This window comes from Helicoverpa zea, chromosome 11 (assembly GCF_022581195.2).
Source record: "Helicoverpa zea isolate HzStark_Cry1AcR chromosome 11, ilHelZeax1.1, whole genome shotgun sequence".
NCBI classification, from domain to species: Eukaryota; Metazoa; Arthropoda; class Insecta; order Lepidoptera; family Noctuidae; genus Helicoverpa; species Helicoverpa zea.
The window spans coordinates 11,549,825-11,568,858 of NC_061462.1; the positions used below are offsets into that span (position 1 = coordinate 11,549,825).

Consider the following 19,034-nt stretch of genomic DNA (forward strand, 5'->3'; position numbering starts at 1 on the left):
TTCTCTATACGATGGGGTTTAAGTACCCAAGTATCGAGCCAAGGCTTAGGATTAATTGTTAGTAGAAGTTTATTTCCCTACTCTTCGAATGTATTTAGGAATCGAATACATTACATGTTCGTTTAGATTACCATTCAATTTCTAACTGAAAATGATGCTTCGAAATTTATTTAATCTTTGCCTAAACTAGGTCTGCAAACAGTGAGTTGTGAAACATTTCCGCCCGTATTCTTATCTTGTCTAAAGTAAATAGCGCCAATTGTTTAATTGGTAGGTAAACTGGTCAATCGATTGGAAACCAGGACAATAGATAAATTCGCGCAAATAGTCCTACAATTTTATCCTGGGTCCCTGGACTAATTGGTTAGTGACTGTTTCTTAGAAACGCCTACATCGAAACCACTGCAAGTCTTGGAAGTTATAATATTTAAATAGAAGGATTATGCAAAGATTATTATGCAATCTGTTTCTTATTTTATTAGGTATACACCATTATAATGGTGGGTGTGTAAGACAATGATGTGCCAATCAATGTAATGAATTCCATTACTTCAGTGGTTACAATTACTTGTATTGTAAGGATAATTCACACCAGTAATAACAAAGGTGGCAACAGCTATTAATGTGTGACATTGGAAATGTATAACACTTTCAATGGTAGGAATACGAAGGAAGTAACACGATATTGTAAATTGACGGATGTTTAATGTAAATATTAGCCACACAAATCCTTAAAGACTAAATAGGTCTAAAGTTCACTCTCTTCTCTCCTAGACTACCTTAAAATGGTTCACTCAGTATCCCACTTAGACCTACCATTCTCTCAGCTTTAAAAATTACTGTCGTCAATTTCATACCCTTGGCACGTGATGTTCTAGCACTACTTCACTACCAAACTGCACTACCAAAGGACCTCGAAAATAGATGGAACACAAGTACATGTCACTGATATAGGCACGTTCCCAGCCATCCATATCAATTAAGTGGCGGTATCAGTTATCAGTACGCGAATAGTAAGTATCTGAACACAGATCACAATATAGTGACTAATTGTGACAGCATACCGCAGGGCTGCCAACTATCTGACCGATCGTGACGCAGGCTCGGATAAGTGCTCAGTTTAAAAACTTCAGTGGACTTCAGAGGATTCACCGGGTTTTGAATACTTAGTTTAAGAATCTGCTCTTTTTATAATTTTGGTCACATGGGTGACAGATGTAAATGGATATACCGTTTATATATCGTTTTCACCAATGCCATCATGTTGAACAGAATTACATTTCTTACATCTTCCTTTTTTTTGTTACTTGAAGCAGTGGTTATGCGTCATACCAAATAAATATGCTCTTCAATAAACTTAGGTGTACCTTTGTTTCGCCTTTGTGCCAAATAAAATGCTTCAGTATCAAACGATGAAGCCTGAGTTACCAGGGATTACAATAATAAATCCATGCGTCAGCCTAACGCACTTCTAAACTATGATACACATTTAAATAAACTTGGCGTTGAATACTCTAAACGCCTAGGTACACTGACCTGGATACTAGAGCAATCCAGTTATCATTGCAAGACAGATTGAGGGCAAAACTATTTAGATCTTATAAGTTATTGTTTAAGATTAATTGTAGTGCCAGACCTAGGAGTTTGGTAATAATAGAATGTGAGCTGTGTGTTGCAGCTATAGAATATAAATCTACCAGTTCCAAAGTAGATGGTAACCAGTAGAATTTTTGCAGCACAAAATCTAGTTTGACCTTTCAGCAAGTACTATCAATTCTGCTAATGCAACATGTCAAAATGTAAGACACGTTGACAATTCAGTACATGTTAGATAAAACGTTGCTACAATCTCAGAGAGGAACATAGAAATTCTGATGTCGTATTCACAGATGCCAGTGGCTAAGAGAATGAGTTACGATCACTTCGAAACATACCAAGACTAAGACACTTGATTAACATAGAATGCAAGGAATGATCAATATGTAAGGTAGGAGATGTAGAAACGAAGATTTATAACTTTGGAATCTAGGCAAGCTTAGTTATAGAACCGTTATCGATTATAAAGCTGTTTCATTTATTTCCTTTGCCTTTCTAGGATCACGAGTTACAAAGATAATCTTACTAAATAAAAGGCTAAATATAGATCTTATTCAAGTAGCAATGACCGGCTCAGAACACTAAAATGTTTCTGGGTCAGAATTGCAGGCCAGAGAAGACATTACCAGAATACTAAATAATGCTGAACAAAGTTTGCAGACATCGTAAAACAAATACGAGAATTTTCAACGGACATTCACGAGTTTACCGAAATCTCTTTAAAATGTAAGAGAGTAATGCTAGTGCCTACATGGTCACAGTAACTGAAGAGTTTGAAGTAATTTACGAAAAAGAAATCCTATCTGCATGTGTTTTACGTGTTCTACATAAATGTCTTGTGATCCTTACAAAGGACAGGAGAGACTAACACAGTCATCTAAAACTGTATATGCCAAGTGAAAAACTCCATTAAAATTATCTTCCAGATTTTTTATTAAATTAAATCTTTTAGAACCTCGTCAGTTGAGAGAAATTAGAATCTAGACTGAGCGAGTGATGATTTTGTATGTTAACACGATTATGTGTCATCGGTCTGCGCAGACGCACAGACGCTACGCTCACCTGCGCATGAGTCATATGTTGAGCTTTATTTTATTTATTTCATGTATTATACTTGATAATCTTCTGGTATATTTAGAGCGCTAAATTAAGGAGTAATTAAAAGGTACAAAAAGTGCAGCTGTCTATAAAATTTGAATGTGAGTCATGCCACATGTTTGTAAAGTGATACCTGTTTATTAATTTTGACGGGTAGTGTTATGGATTAATTCTACCAGATTTTGGTAGGGCGTTGTAAATGTGGACAGCATAAGACTATTCAAGCATAGTAATCAACATTACTATTATCAAAGTACCGTAGAAAATATTGTTTTAAGTTATCAAGACGAAGAAGAAGCGAATATTGCCAGCCGTTGTGCGAAATAAAACCGCGAAAAGAAAGCGCTATTAAAACAGCCAATGGAACATCTGCATCGATAAAGCAGTTTTCTAACCAATAGATAGAAAGCAAATAGTATTCAGGAATTAAACTAACAAGTACAAACGTAATGATTTACATATTTTACATGTTTCGTGATCGTAACGTTGGAATTGTAAATAGTCATCGATTCCGGGCTTTCATTGCCAATGTCGCTTTTATGTTTTATTGATTAGACAACCCGCTAGTATTAAAAATAAGTAGTTGTACATGAAGCTACTAGGACCCACGTTCACATACAGCATAAACGTTGGTATTGTAGAGAGTGCAGTTTAAAAGACGAAAACACAGACGTGAAAAATCTGTTATTCATAAATTCTTATTTTATAATAATATGCAGCATTAATACCCAGCTACCATTCCATCACCACAAGATGCAACCCTCGAACCACAATTAAGATGCAAATGTATGCATCAGTGCAGATTGGTGCAGCCATCAGCTATGGAATATTTTACGTACCTATACATGCAATATGATTATATATTAAAGAAACTATAACTACATAACATGAAAATATAGGACATTATGTAGAATGTTGCCGACTTCTAGACAACTTTAAAAATCCAATACCCGAATCGAATGCTTTTAAAAATGATGCCCTGAAATATCCATTTAATGCAAAAGCACGTTCTGCAGTTTTGAACGCTTTTGAAGAACACTCCGATGATGGATCTCCTATACTGAATTTAGATCACACGTTTCAATGAGAATTGGAAACAGATGGACTTAACGATGAGGCTATTGCTCTCAATAGAATTATTATTTCAGCTTATATCACCATGTGACATGGTGATGGTTCTATTTGAACCATTGAAATATTGATAGATGATATTTTTGGAAATCTCTAAGCTATTTCAGTCTCTTCAAATCCAAATATAATTGTATCCACGGATGAACAATGAAGGCTTCTGTCTAAAATAACCTATTGAACCTTGTTATTTATTTAATGTTTTTGTTTTTGAAAAGGGTATTGAATTTGATGAAATTAGCGTACGTCTCACAACATGCGTTTACGCAGAAAGCAAAATAGCGGTAACTAATGATGAGACAGCTTTGTCTCATTGTCAACGACCACAATAACCCACTTTCTTCCTACACATGCTTGTCGTTCTAACTAGCTCACTTGAGATTTTCTTTTACTTCAACAATAATAATACAAAGCAACATATGATCTACCTACAATAACGTGCATTGTCATGTAACCATATCGATACTCAACATTTTTTTTTTGGGAGAAGCCTCAACAAAAACATTGGTAACAACGAGTTACAAAATAATACCTCATTGTAGACTAAATATGCATGAATACGCTGTTAGAACATTGTCATGAAATAGATACTGATATTCAATCTTTAACTTTTGATATGCCGCTCGACTGAAAAAAGTCACTTCACCAAGAAACATCGCTATTCTTTTATTTCCTTATTGTAAGCCACATGCAACAGTCTCTTCTAATAAGTACAAATTAAATGAGGCGTTTATAAAAACGTGTGGAACAATAACAATTGTTGCACAGATGTGCTCTCTCCGAGCTCATAACTCCTTATTCACTGAGCTGACCTGTTTACTGTATAGCGCCGGTTCTATTCCCGAACGTGACTCACTACACTAATTATAAGTGAAATTACTCGAGCACGGTCATTACTCCACCGACTGGTTGTAACAAGTTAGGTAATGCTTTATTTATTTTTAGGTGGACGTAGGTCAAGAACATTTTGAAATTATGGATTTTTTTATCTTCGGGATATACCGAATCTGACAACGGTGAAAATGATGACTCACATCATTATTATAGAAGAAAAAGAAGTAATTAATAATAGAAATAGCTTAGAACATTAACATAGGACATGCTATTAAGGACAAAGATATTATGAGGATGATGTGTGATCCCATCAAAACTTTCACACGACTAAAGCAATAACATCACAATATACACTGATAATGAAAATAATCAACGCAATGAACATGGATATTAATATTGATGAGAAGATAGATAATAATGAAAAACACTACTACTATAATATAACATACTTATATGAAGCTGAACTTATACATGTATAAAAATTTCATAACTGACCAACAAATACCGTAGAATCAGTTGGCCACGCGTAATCGAATGTCCTCAAAGAATAAATCAAGTATTTTTTGCAAGAGCTCTCACAATCGCTGCACTAAATGACGCTGATTACACATTAATATTGCACATGCACCATAAACAGTAATACTGAGAATCATACAAGTTGAGAAACTCTGATCGTGATGCAAGTAGGCTCTATGCTCTAATAGATGTTAGAATGCACGATATAAATGTAAATAAGAATAAAATAATTGTAATTACTGAAAGTAGTAGAAAGACTGGATTGCAACAAAAAGAACATACGTTAGAAACTTTAGACAAAAGAATATGAGGCAAAAATAATTATTTCTAGCTAGAAAGTAATATGCATAAGAAGACTGAATAACGGGAGGTAATTCCTGGTTTTGCAATAGAGAACAAATGAATAATAATAACGCAGGAATTATAGAGAACTATAAATAATTACAGTTATATCAGATTAATTATAGAAAGATAACATTAAACAAGATTGTCCAAACACTTTACACATTGTTTAGGAAACACCTTATCGTATTGCCAAATTGTTTTCATTCATATCAGTCATAGTGAAAATATTTACAGTCCGGTATTATCCATTAAGTTCCGAGTAGATAGTGACCTCGAAGCTCACTGGTGGAAATTTATTAGCCACTTCGTGTAATGGATATAATTTTCTATCTGTGTCAAAGGTTTTGGGTCTGCGTTCACTTTCTGACGCCGTTTAGTTGAAAGAATGGAGGAATCGCAATCGTTTTTGTTTGTAGATTGTTCATATTATTTTTTATTATGCTGTGATACTTTAGCTTTAGTTTTATCTTTGTTGCCTCTACCCCTGTCATGTCGTGATTTGGATGTTATTAAGAAAGTATTCGCTAATTCATTTTTCCTGCTTCACGTTATGTCAGCTTGGTCACCCATAAGGACAGGTTAAGGATAAAACATATCTTCAAGATGATTGACGTCCATTGTACATCATTGTTTGATATATTCTTTAGTTTAGCATTCAAGACAGTGATTCAGTCCTAATGTTCTCATAATGTGTTCCATCTTAGGCGGACTCGTGGGCAGAAGTGAAGTTTGAAGGTCGGTCATTTCAACATCGTTAAGTATAAAGGACGTGGCACATTACAGCAGCACCGCAACAGCTCGGCTCCACACCAGCATTTAAGTTGTCATTCAATTTAGAGCATTAAATCGTGTATATTATAATATATTTCGTAATGTCAATATGAAAAAGCCAACGGCGAGCAGTCAGCGTGCTTGCCGCTTCCACACAACTCGACTCGCCGCCCGCGTGCTGCAAGCGAGCGGTCCTCATGCGTACAGCGCGCCGACGGCGTGCTAATTGCCCGCCGACTCCGAGCCGGCAGCGAAACAACGTCATTACGTCGTGTTCAATCATAACATCAATCATAATCGTCTTAAAATAATATTGAGTTTGCGGTGACAGCAAGCTTACACCTCGCGGCCGGCGCGCGGACGGCGCGCCGACGGCGAGCGGACGGCACGCCGACGGCGAGCGGACGGCGCGCCGACGGCGAGCGGACAGCGCGTGGTTGGCGCGCTGTCCGCTCGCCGTAGTCTTAATTCGAGGCGACGCCGTGCTGCAGCCGTGCTGTTGCCGTGCTGCTATAATGTGCCACAAGCTTTAAGCTTAACACATTGTACCATGTTGTCGGCATATAATTGCATGTTTTGAAAACAAACCAATAATTAGTGATGTTTAACAAACATTCGATGATTTATTTACATAATGTGGTTTGTAGGGCTTATTACTGTATCGGAAGCTGTCCGAGAATAACTGAGGAAAATTGATCAATCAACCGCATAATGGGGTCTCTACGAACACTTTTTTGTTGATAATTTTAATGTAATTTACGGTAAGCAATTCATAATATATTTTGAGCTGTTAAAATATTACTGAACCAAGCCGTTCACAGGCTATTCATATCATAAATCAATAAATTAATCATCGCTTGCATTCAAAACATCGTCTTCATGGCTACCACCCACACTAAGGGACTCATTAATACTTCGGAACGAAACATAAATTTAGATCCTAACTACCGAATATCCAGCTCCTGAAATACGGATTTAGAAGTGAGAAGACTGATGTACTATAAACACTTCGCTACTGAATTATACTCCCTATTGTTAGTGTGTTAGGGTACAAGGTGACCGTAACTGGAAGGTGGCACGTCAAGATGCACCCCCACGGTAAACATCCGGTAGTTAAACTCGTATTCGAGATGTCTTCATTCTATAAAGTGCTTTTCCTTGTTAGAAAAATGCCGTGAATATCCGTGATGCTCCCTTTTGTGGGATTTTAAGTGTTCGCTACGTTGAATGAGAGTTCTAATGATTCAATGAGTGTTAAACATTAATATTTTAAGATGGACCGGTGGACCACAGTTAGTAAACACCAGTGCGTGGTAAAAAATATAGAGGAGCGTACTAACGGCTACCGACGCATCAGCCATAAAACAATAGCCAGTGATGCCTGAAATCACCGAAGGTACACTAGTTCACTATCCGATGGTTACCTCCATGATAGGTCTTCGATTGGACCGTTCATGCAGAACGATTTCTACGCATTCCGCCGATAATGTTGCGATTTCTGCCCGTTTACGATTCAATTAAACCCTGCGGGCTTTGTTTGCAAAAAGTTAAAACAAAAAAAACACTGATGATTAAAATCACTAGTCTAGTCACTCTCCATGTTCACATATAAAAACCAATTAAAACTAAATAATTACACAGTAACAATTTCGTATTCGCGAACGCGGTTCGAAATTTGAATGTAGAAAGTAATGGCGGCGGTTGTGCGCCCAATGGCCGCGTGGAGCGCAGACTGAACGCGGAGCGGCGCGTACGCAGCGTGCGTGCATGCAACCGCATGCGCAAGCCGATATGGTGGGATATTGTTTCAGCCGATATAATTATGTTTACTTAACGCGGGTTCGTTTACCAGTGCATCTGTACAGTGTTCAATCGAAATAGAAACAGATGATGGGGTTGAGTGAGAGGCTTACTTGGAAACTGTAATCCCACATCAACACGGATGATAATATTACGGATTGGTACTATAATATCCTTTCTCCTTAACTTCAAAACTGAAATCAATATTGATTTCTTACCAGAATGCGTGCACGGAACACACGATTAGAATAATGCTAGTCAAACCAATTTAATAACAACAACAACCAATTTAATAACAACAACAATTTAATAACAATAATTAAAGTTCGGCCATTCAGAGAATGCGTTCCTGACACGTCGCGATTGAACTGACGACGTAATAACATTCATTGATTATTGATATAATAATGTTGTTTTAATGCTCCTCAATTGTTAAAACGGTAAACAACCAGCAAAAATATTTTTATCGTAACTGCAACGCCATTGCAAAGTTACGTCGTCAGTTCAATCGCGACGTGTCAGGAACGCATTCTCTGAATGGCCGAACTATAATAACTAAAATTAGCATCAGAACTTCTATGTAAATGGTAAATTTTTCCATAATTGTCATCTGTAGTAAAAACATGATTAATCTGTCACGTAACATGAGGTAACACTAGAAAGCGATGGTCACAAATTAAAGAAGAATGCAATTGATATGCAATCGGCGATCGCTATTAGAGTAGTGACTAGATTAAACATTTACATTGTAATACAGAATTAATTTGTAGTTTCTCCGTACGTGAGTGGCAGATTGGTAGCTAATGACAGTTACATGAAATTGAAACGTAACATGATATTGGTAAGATGTTGTCTTGTGACGTGTTGTAATTAAGACGACGATGATGATATTGTTGGTAACCAAGTGTCGAACATTAGAAAAAAGGCAACATGATTAATTACTGGAGTTTTTGTTGTGTAGAGAAATTGCGACAAGATTACAATTAATACCCCAAACTTAAATACGGCAAATCCAAGAAAAGGCCTGTATTCTTAACATGGGCTGACTGACTAGCTAAAAACCCTGATATTTGAACGTTGTTTTAAAAAGCAACCACCCAAAGATAGCAAAAATCTGCCAATCCATGGTAGTCCAAATAGAACAGAAGTTAAACCTTCCTATCTCTGGGATCTCATTACCATAGACAAGATTGCGGTGCAGGTGCGAAGTGGCTCGCGTATCGAGGTTGCGCGACATCGCCACGCTCTGAATGATCCGGCTATTGGTAATCGTACATCATGTGATACCTGTCTCGTATGTGGTGTGTATGTGTGAGAAATCGGGATTTGAATGCATTGGTGGGTAATATTTTGAAATGTTTTTTAAGATTTGCAATATTACAGGAAGAAAGTTTGTCTAATTCAGGACTGTTCTTAGAAGGTCAATCAAAAAAGATGATCGATAAAATGGATTGGTACGATAATTTTGGATCAGGGACTGGGTTTAGATCCTATTTATTAGTTACATAATTAACTGTACATGTCAACTTTAGATATGCCTTCCAATGTTCCAAGGCTGATACTATAAGTAGGAAGCTAGTGTACAGTGTACAGACCTAGATAAAAAAAAACGGTGGGTTGAAGCATGTCAATCAGCAACCGATAAGACCAGCAACAATACATTACCTTATGCCGTAATTAAGCTTCGGCAATTTAAGACACCTGAATTTGTTTAAAAGTAATCCGTAACTAGATTTATTATAATCTGCTTATGTTTCAACGTCTGAAGTTTTCGCCAGTTTCTTATCTTCAGATTTTTGGCAAGAAAATGATACGATTAGTTTACTTTTTAGATAAAAGTTTGATCGTGCCAAGTTTTTTGACTGCCATGAATTCTAAATGTTTTCAGCCAAGTTGAGTCATTTATTTTGCAAGAAGAATCAGCGAAGAAAGAATGTAACTTTAAAAGAATCTTTTCGAAAACATCGACCCTTCAAGCGTATTTTTCAACGCCGACAGTAGTTACTGACTGAAAAAAACTTAAAGGACGATCATAATGACATTAGGCACTTTTAATTACGACAAGGCACAGGCGCGCCCACCCAGGGGCGTTGAACTAATAGCTATTACACGTAAAGTATTACAGCTGCAGTAAAAACTATACCGTCGCGACGACCGCACTTTTATACCCAAAGAATTTATAGAGAGACTATTCGAATTTGCAGTTAATTCCTACTTTAAGAGAATATATAAAGGAAATGGAAAGGGAAGCTAAAGTGGTTAATAAAATGGCGTCGACTTTTTCTAGAAAGTCGCCCGGTGAAAATAGTGCTTCGATCGCAATTATGGCGGCTGAAAAAGGAGAAAATTGAAATGATAATGACTATGAATTATTTTCAGCTTCCTATTGGTGATAATTTTTGAACTTTAATAAAATTAAACCTTTTGACGTATTCGAAACATGTTGAAGAATAAAATGTTCGCATAAATAAAACATAGGTGAACACTTCGATCAAATTGAACACTCACATTGGATCCATGTGAATAACTATGACTCCAAACCAAGTGACATAATCTGACAAAAATTGAATTAGCATACCCCACCGTCATTTTAATACCCATTAATATAACATCGACAGTAATACCAGCAGAAAAATTCCGATCACACCACAATGGATATAAAAATTCCATCATGGCACCCGGAGTCCAAATCAGCTGATATTCTGGCTCCTAGCCAGGGTCGCGGGCAGACTTGCGCATTGCGTCGGTAAACAGTCTCGTATTGACAAACCTGGGGATGTGTTCAACAAGCTGGTTTTTATAGGCTACGATATTTATTGGGTAGCGAAGGATGCGTCGAAGTTTATGTAAGCAACGGAAGGACAAGGCAGTAAAATTTTAGATAGGCAGACATTTCTAACAGTTGAGATCGTTTCTTGTCGAACATTCGACGGATCAAAAGTGATCAGTGGTTTTCACATAGATTTAAGTGGGCTAAATTAGATGGAGCTTCCTCATCAAATAAACTTTGCGTGAGATATTCAGTTACGGATGACTGTGACCTTAGGGCGTGCAGATGGGTCATGTCTCATGCATCACTATTAAAAAAAAAGAAAAACATGGTTGTTCTGACAATCTAATCTATGTAACTTTAAATGAGACATGAACACGCATTGTTGTCGTTGGCTTGGTGAAGGATGAACTATAGATGGTAAATGATGAATCATTCATTAGGCTAAGACCTGCCTACATTCCATTTACTTGCATCAAATCGCCTACGGAAACCTTGAAGCCTGTAAATACTTTAATCATTAGTTAACGAACATAGAGATTTAAGTTAATCACTCATATGTGAAAAGGGCGTGACGGTGCAAGTGTCAGAATTTGAAAAGGAAAATTATAACAATTTAATTTGGTGAAACCGACGAATCGTGTAGGGTGCCGGCTGCATCGTGCGAGTTATGTAACGCCACTACTTGTACTCGTACAGTATCTGATAATCTAGTAAGATTGCTGGAACCATTCATGAAATGGAAAATGTTTATATTAGAAAGTACACCTATCGTAATACTGTTAGGAATGTTGATGACTATACGTAAAACATTATTCAACTTAAAGATTGAAATAACTATGGATTAACACAATGTTTGTGAGACTTTTATATTATGACTTATCTGTGAATCACACGTTTTTCAAAATCTACCGTTGTACAAAAATGACAAGTTTACACAAAACCCAGTGCATGTCTAGGACAAATATTTGCTCATACCAAAATGTAGGCATTGCCAATGTCGTGCTGAGTGCTGTACCATCCACCGTTAGTCGTCTGTTTATCAAAATAATGTCTGTGACGTCATATCTTGACAATGCGATTAGACAGTGATTACGTCAGCTATTTATAACGCGAACTTTCTGCTGAATCTATTACTGACGCTATCAATCTTCGGCTAGCGGTTAAACCTTTGTGCGATTCGACTCTATTTTGTGTTTCAATTCAGAAAATTATTCACTGCAAGCGTTTCATAACAGGATTTGAAGTGATTTTACTGTGTTCAGATCTAGGCAAATTGAATTGTACACAATCAATTTAGTGCATCAAATTGTCATCCTGCAAACTATTGTAGTCATTTGCAGTACCGAAGCGTATTTGTCTCACAAAGACAAAAGCATTGTCACATAATGCGGTCCTAACTACAAGCGGACACAGGACGATATCCAATACATTAAAATCACCAAACAATACCTCTTTGTAAAAGACTCCTCAATAAAAAATAATACTGTTTCCCTAACGACTAAGCCTGTTAAACTAAGCTCGAATATATTGCAGAAAATTCGCGAACACCACCGATGTCACTGTGATTTATTAAATTTTCTTTTAGCACTAAACACATCACATCCTTTGTACATAACTTCCACGGCAGTTCTCACTATTCAAGTTTTCATCGTCACCACGAAAAAAATACTAAAAAAATTGATTCTCTACGAAATTAACTGCGCGAGTTAAAAACGCGAAATAATTTTGTTATATTCAAATCCAACATATTTCCTTCCACGAGGAAGGAGAGAGTGGATTGTTTTGTTACTGTTGATTAATTATGAAAATAAAAGTGTTCAGCGCCGGGACACGTCCGGACAACGCCGGCGACGCGACTGCAAGGATCGACCGTGCCAACCCTAGGGGAGGCTGCGTAAGTGCGCGCGACAGACGACCCAATACCAACCTACAGTCCACCCACATAAAGTTGTAATTTCACCATCCCACTATTATTCGACAAACGCGTGCCGTTCACTTTTGAAACGTCGCAAGAAGTTACGACGCGCGTTCAGTAATCGGGCTTATGTTGAACGCATAAAGTGGAAATTAGTTTGGCGATAAAATCTGGGGAAACACTAGGGATGAGGTGCGGTCGCAGTGAACTTGAATGGGGGTATAAACGCCAGGGTGGGCGTTGTTTCGCTCAGAAGGCTGTTACCGGGTGCTTTCATTAAACTCACTTTGTTATCACGCCAATATAACCATCCGGATATGTTCTATTACTCCTTTGGGTCATATGTTGTTTGCATATTCATCAACTACGTCATTTTCAATTAGAGAACTACCATTTTGTATTTTTTCAGTGAACTGTGGCCTGTAAAAGCTTAATTGAGGTTTGTCGAGCATTCCTTTCAATCTTGCCTTCAAAGGTTTTAATTTCTGCATTCAGGGTGCTTATTAATCATCCCTAGTATTCAAAACATGGGTCTATTTGGTAAGATTCTGAGAATTTTCCATCCTACTGTTTGGCCACAACCCCCATCCCCTTAGTCCACGTGACTCGATCAGCCACAGCATCCACGTGAGCCGGATTGTCCAATCAATAAGCCCAAGGTAGCTCGCTTTCACACTAATTGTAATTAGAGAAGGATAGTCTATTGTTTACATTAGTATTGGGATTGGAATGGCCTTTAACTGTTTGGATTTGTTATTTGACTGCGGTTTAGGAAGGATTAGTTAATTTGGATTGGGGAACCGCTATTGTCTAGACGTCAATTGTTTTATGAAATGCTGTAGCTAGTTTTGCTTTGTGTGTTTCAGATAGTTTACTTAATGATCATCTATACTAATATTATAAAGCTGAAGAGTTTGTTTGTTTGTTTGAACGCGCTAATACCAGGAACTACTGGTCCGATTTGAAAATTTCTTTCAGTGTTAGATAGCCCATTTATCGAGGAAGGCTATAGGCTACTTTTTATCCTGGTACGGGAAGTAGTTCCCACGGGATGCGGGTGAAACCGCTGGCAGAAGCTAGTGTTTTGTATAATGTTGATGAATTGTAATAAATAAGAGTTAACTTAGAAAGCTATAAAATAAATAACAAACCAATAGAATCAAAACAATAAATCAAAGGATAAATTATAACAATATTGCACAAAGGGAAACCAACAAAATCAGTTTGTAACACAAGCCATATTAATTCAATTCTATTGGATTTCCGAACAATAAGGAGGAAAGATTATTGTATGGCTGAACCGAGCACATTTTGTGATTGTTGCTGTTAATTTACACGAATGAAAGAACGCCGGAGAGCTTCAGTGGCTTATCTTAATTAGAAGTTGCAGACTTCTGGTCGTAGAGAATAATAAGTAATGTAAGTTCTTTGTCTATAAAGTTCATAAGTTAAGTAGGGTTATACTCTTTAATATTACAGGTGCTTTTGTTCTTCTTTTCCCGCCTACAAGTCAGTTTCCATTAGAGTAATTATTTATTTTTGTTGAGCACTCCAGTGAAACTTTTAGGTTTGACATGCCGCCCACTTTTGGGACTAAAATGTCAATCTTTCATCCGGGACTGGTAGACACGATAAGAGAAAATTGTGTGGGATTAACATTATAGGAATAACTTTTTTACAACAATACACTAGACAATGACTAGTGGGGGTCAAGATATTAATTAATGATGGGCAGAGGACAAGAAAAATTGAAAGGACTCTGGTAAAGCATGCACCATGGAGTTTGCAAAGGCAAATACAAAGAACATAAGTGCGATGATACGTCACAAAGTAAATAAATTCACTGCACGTACCCCGAAGGAAGCGACATGCTGTGCATAAACAATTTCTGACGTCGCAGAACAAAATATTAGGAACGGAAGCTTGGCCCCAGTGTTTCGCGACTTGCCGTAAAATGTTGCCATGTGAATATTTGATGGGATTTGCGACGGGAGACGTGTATGACGGTATGAAAAATGTTTAAATGAGTTGCAGCATTTAGAAGTCACTTTGATGAGGCTAACTATTTTAGATTAAAGATTAAACTGACGTGATGCAATGAGCGAGTGTCACGAAACGTGCAAATAAATACCTACTAAAAATTCGAGGTACATTGCTCCTTGAGAAACTCGCAGATGATAGAAGCTGATTCCAGGTCGTATCTGGCCCAGTTGCAGGTTGCAACAAAGTTAAAAAAAAATTGGAAAAAAACAGGCTTCTCCTTCAATATGCAAAAATGTTTCTGTTCAAAAAAACTCCATTTACAGAATTGGAATACCAACATTACCAACAGCTTCAATCACTTAAGACTATACGATTCAAATTCCAACAAACTAAACAGATTAAAATTCACGTTCCAGACATCGATAACTTAAATTGCTATCGAAGAGCAGACGGTGAAAGCTATTAAAGTAAGCGACAAGCCACCAGGCAAACAGAAGTTGACAGAGCAAAAATATTAGGAACGGAAGCAATTCTGTGTTTGGTGTTAAAACGTTGTGGTCTGCATAAGTTATAGACTTTGCAAGTTATGTGGGTGTGAGAACTATTTGAGGCGTAGGAGTGGCTGTCCGGCTTGTAATAAGGACGCTTTGCATAAAGGAACTGCTTGTCTTTCATTTATAATCACTATGTAGGGTTTAATCGAGGCAAGTGTGTTAGGGAATTTGTTACGGCACTCCTTCGTAGCGTGAAGGGCCATTTTGTGGGTTGTATTTTAAAATTCAAAGCTCCCCAGGTGGAATTTTATTTCAACTTGTATTTTTAATAGAGTACTTCGCAAAATTTTATCAAGAAGTAGGTAAATTGCATCATAAGGCAAAGGAGAACGGTGGTTCATCAAACCTGTACAAACTGGAAGCAAGTTTAATTAAAACACCTGACAAGCTAGCGTGTATTCATCCAATCAATTTAATTAGCACCTTCTCTTTGGATGAATACTTCGACAAGTACGTAACTTCGAGCTTCAATACACCAGCGCCATTTCTAATTACCACAAGCTGAGCTGTAAAGCTCAGAACACATGAGACCACTAAGAAAACTCAATACAATATGTATTTTCAATTTTCTGGGATGAAAATATCAAGAAACTTATCAAAAAATCTGAGGATTAGACTGGTGCATTACACATTAAGGCAATACAAAATAAGTTCGTTGATTTGTAACAAAACCCAAAAAGGCTTGTTTTAAGTCGTCTGATTGAAAAGCCGGTGTTACCAAATAGAGACTTATAAGAGGATTAGATCTAGTTGCTGAAAGGTCGATCGGTAATCACTCTGTCAAGCGTGGCTATCGCATTATCCGCTTAAAGTTAACTTTAGGCGATCAGGAGACAATTTAACGGTAACAAGTTGCTACAGGTTTTTAAGGATGTCACTTGATTATATCAAATCGTTGTTTGATTGTTGCTGGATTTCCATAACCTGCCAATTTGTTTATGAATTTTGACATTAGCCTCAAACAAGTTGTTTGATTCCTATTTCCAGTAGGCACATTAACTAATAGGTCATTGAAATCAGCCGTAAATGGTGGAGGTATATTTACCTACTGATAGTTAGTAACGTAGTTATCTCACCATCTAAATAAAATTACATTTGTGACGTAAACTAAGGTTACATTAGTTACATAAGCTAAAATGTTTATTTACGACTCAGATGGAAATGGACAAACTCCAGATCTAGGTCGCACGTGTAACTTGTTCAGTCATCTGAAAACTGTGCAAATTGAAAAGTTGGAACGACTGAAAAACGAACAAGTTTTCTACTGGAAAATAGTTCTGCTGCAGTGAGCTTGCAATTATTTGACAATTATTTCCCGTATTTGGAGATATAGCAGCTGACCGTTTCTTTTAGATTTATAACATAGCACATCTTTGGAAGTCGTCACAGGTAGTCATGAGCCAGAAAGCCTGACAATCAGTTTTATTGCCTTGAGGTGTCTCGACAGGCAGTGTTTTTAAATGTTGCCATTCAGCTGTATACGCTTAGACAAGACCACAATTGGGAAAAGATTAGGCAGATGATGATCCTACGCATAATTATAATTTTCTCAAAAAAATAAGGACATTATATCCCAGCTTTACTGGTATAAAGGTAGGTGGCCACGTCGGAAGCCGCACGGTTGGCTCGCACGTGAATACATAGGTTGTGTAGTGTTGCTTTTGATAAATGTGTAGGGACCCGACGGGATCTCGCTAAACCGTACGGTTAACAGGACAAATGTGAGAAATAAAGATGTTCGTACCCTCTCTTGCTTGAGAGCTAAGGAATAAAGTTGTTAAAATGAAATGTTTGTTTAAATTGACAATGTAAAACATGCTACAGACCAGGGATGAGATCACAAACCTCTAAGTAATTCATAAGCATAACAAAATTGAAAAATAGCCCAGTCTATTTTCAGAAGTCGTATTCGATATATTTCTTGTAACAAGCAACACTTCTGCCCCCAAAAAGCGACTTACATTCGCTTACTTGAAATCCATTACCGTTTAAACGCCAAGACAGTAATCATTCTTGCAAGACGAAAGTCCCAACCGTCTCTCTCTTCCGGAGGTCTTCCCTCTGTAGGGGATTACAACTTATTGCACGGAGATTAGATTTCCCTCCCTATTGCTACGCGCTGCAATTTTCCTCTCCCAGTATTTTGGGAGATAACTCAGTTATTTGAATAGCGCTACAGTTTGTGGGAAATTAAATATTAATGATGGGGCTAAATGACTTTTAGGGGTAATGTGTTGGCAGAGAGATTTAATATTTCATGGTGATGTTTGGTTAGGTAATTTGTGATTGTTACAGTGGAGCATGACTTGTAACTTTTATGATAGGTTTGAGCATGAATTTTGTTACATACAGACAAGAGGTTTCATAAAAAGAATATCTACATTCAATTATGATTTTTCTGAAAGGTAACATGATCTGCAATTATGCTGTTATGCTACATCAGTCCTCATTTAAATCGCCAAGAACTCACTTCCAAAATCGCTTTTCTATAACTCTCCCCATACCATTTCAAAGGAAAACTACTCTAATGCCAAAACACACCACATATTCCGATCCCCAACAAAGCTATCAGTCGTACCTACATCAACGTGAATCGATCCCATCATTAGCACCCCTATTGATATATGGGAACCATTGATTGTGTGTTAGCAGGTTCACTATTCCATAGTAAAGAAAGGATACGGGGGTATGGGGGCTAGTATTACATAGAATGCGGAAGGGTGAGATTTATAGTAGGTTGAGATTAAAGGAAGAAAGGAAAATACAGAATCGTAGGAAAATAACGCTATTCAAGCATGATATTGCTGTGTCAACATTGAAATCTATATAGTAAATGAAAAATAAGTTTTTCATCAGAGGCACAAGTGAAATCGAGGAAGTAGCGAATAGTATGCCTCTAAAAAGATAACTTCGCCATTATATTCGTCTGTAACATAAGTCACAAGTTTCATAAAAACGTTACAAATGAGATACACTTTTATATAAAATCTCAATATAAACGCATTTATAGTTCTTTCTTCATTTATTAAAACGTTACGAGCCTAAGCTGACATTTCCAATTTGCAGAAAAGATTAAGTACCTTCATTCCTCATCGAAAAAATATAGCCCTAAAGCATAAGGCAGGGTTCAACACGATTGCACGAACATTTCCCCTTTGCTGCACGATCCCTTTGCACCCCAAAGCTATGTGCAGACATCCTAATATTAATTTAGTACAAAAACATGGGATTTGTTATTTCGACACAGTGGGGTGTCCTTTAAATGCGATGTTTGTTTGAATTGTTTTAGGAATGATAATTGACATGGAATTGTTTAATTAGTATGTGTAATTAAAGGGAACGTAAAAACCTAACCTTTCTACAACAATTATCTGATAGTTGAATTTAAGTCTAGTCAGTCTCTGTAAATCCAACCAAGAAGAAAGACACACTTTCTGTCTTCGATTTTCTTTCACTATCGACATAAAAAAGCTACAAAAGGACTACATGCAGAAATAAAATATTTACCAAGTACATACATGTAGCAGGATTGACAGACCGGGGTGCGCCGTCCATTTACGTAATGCCACTACATCGAGGCTATTTTACAGGATTTTATATTGCATCTATCGCTCTATACTGCTGTATAAGACTTATTAAGTTACAAATGTTTGGAAACACTTCTAAGATACAAGTGGGCGTAGTTTATAAACATTCCAAGAACATAGCGTAGGTTGGATTA

General features: G+C 37.1%; 1 protein-coding gene across 4 annotated transcripts in view; it reads right to left on the bottom strand.

The window, feature by feature from the left end:
* The window catches only part of LOC124634317, a 64,681-nt gene that overhangs the window by 40,284 nt on the left and 5,363 nt on the right, over positions 1-19,034 (bottom strand). The window contains exon 1 of one of the 4 annotated variants that reach the window (XM_047169850.1): positions 7,629-7,957. The exons of 1 other annotated variant lie outside the window; for it this stretch is intronic. The gene's annotated coding sequence lies outside the window, so the exon portion shown is untranslated. Of the gene's footprint in view, positions 1-7,628; positions 7,958-19,034 lie in introns of those variants that run through there. 2 more of the 4 variants (XM_047169849.1, XM_047169848.1) reach the window with 2 other exon arrangements.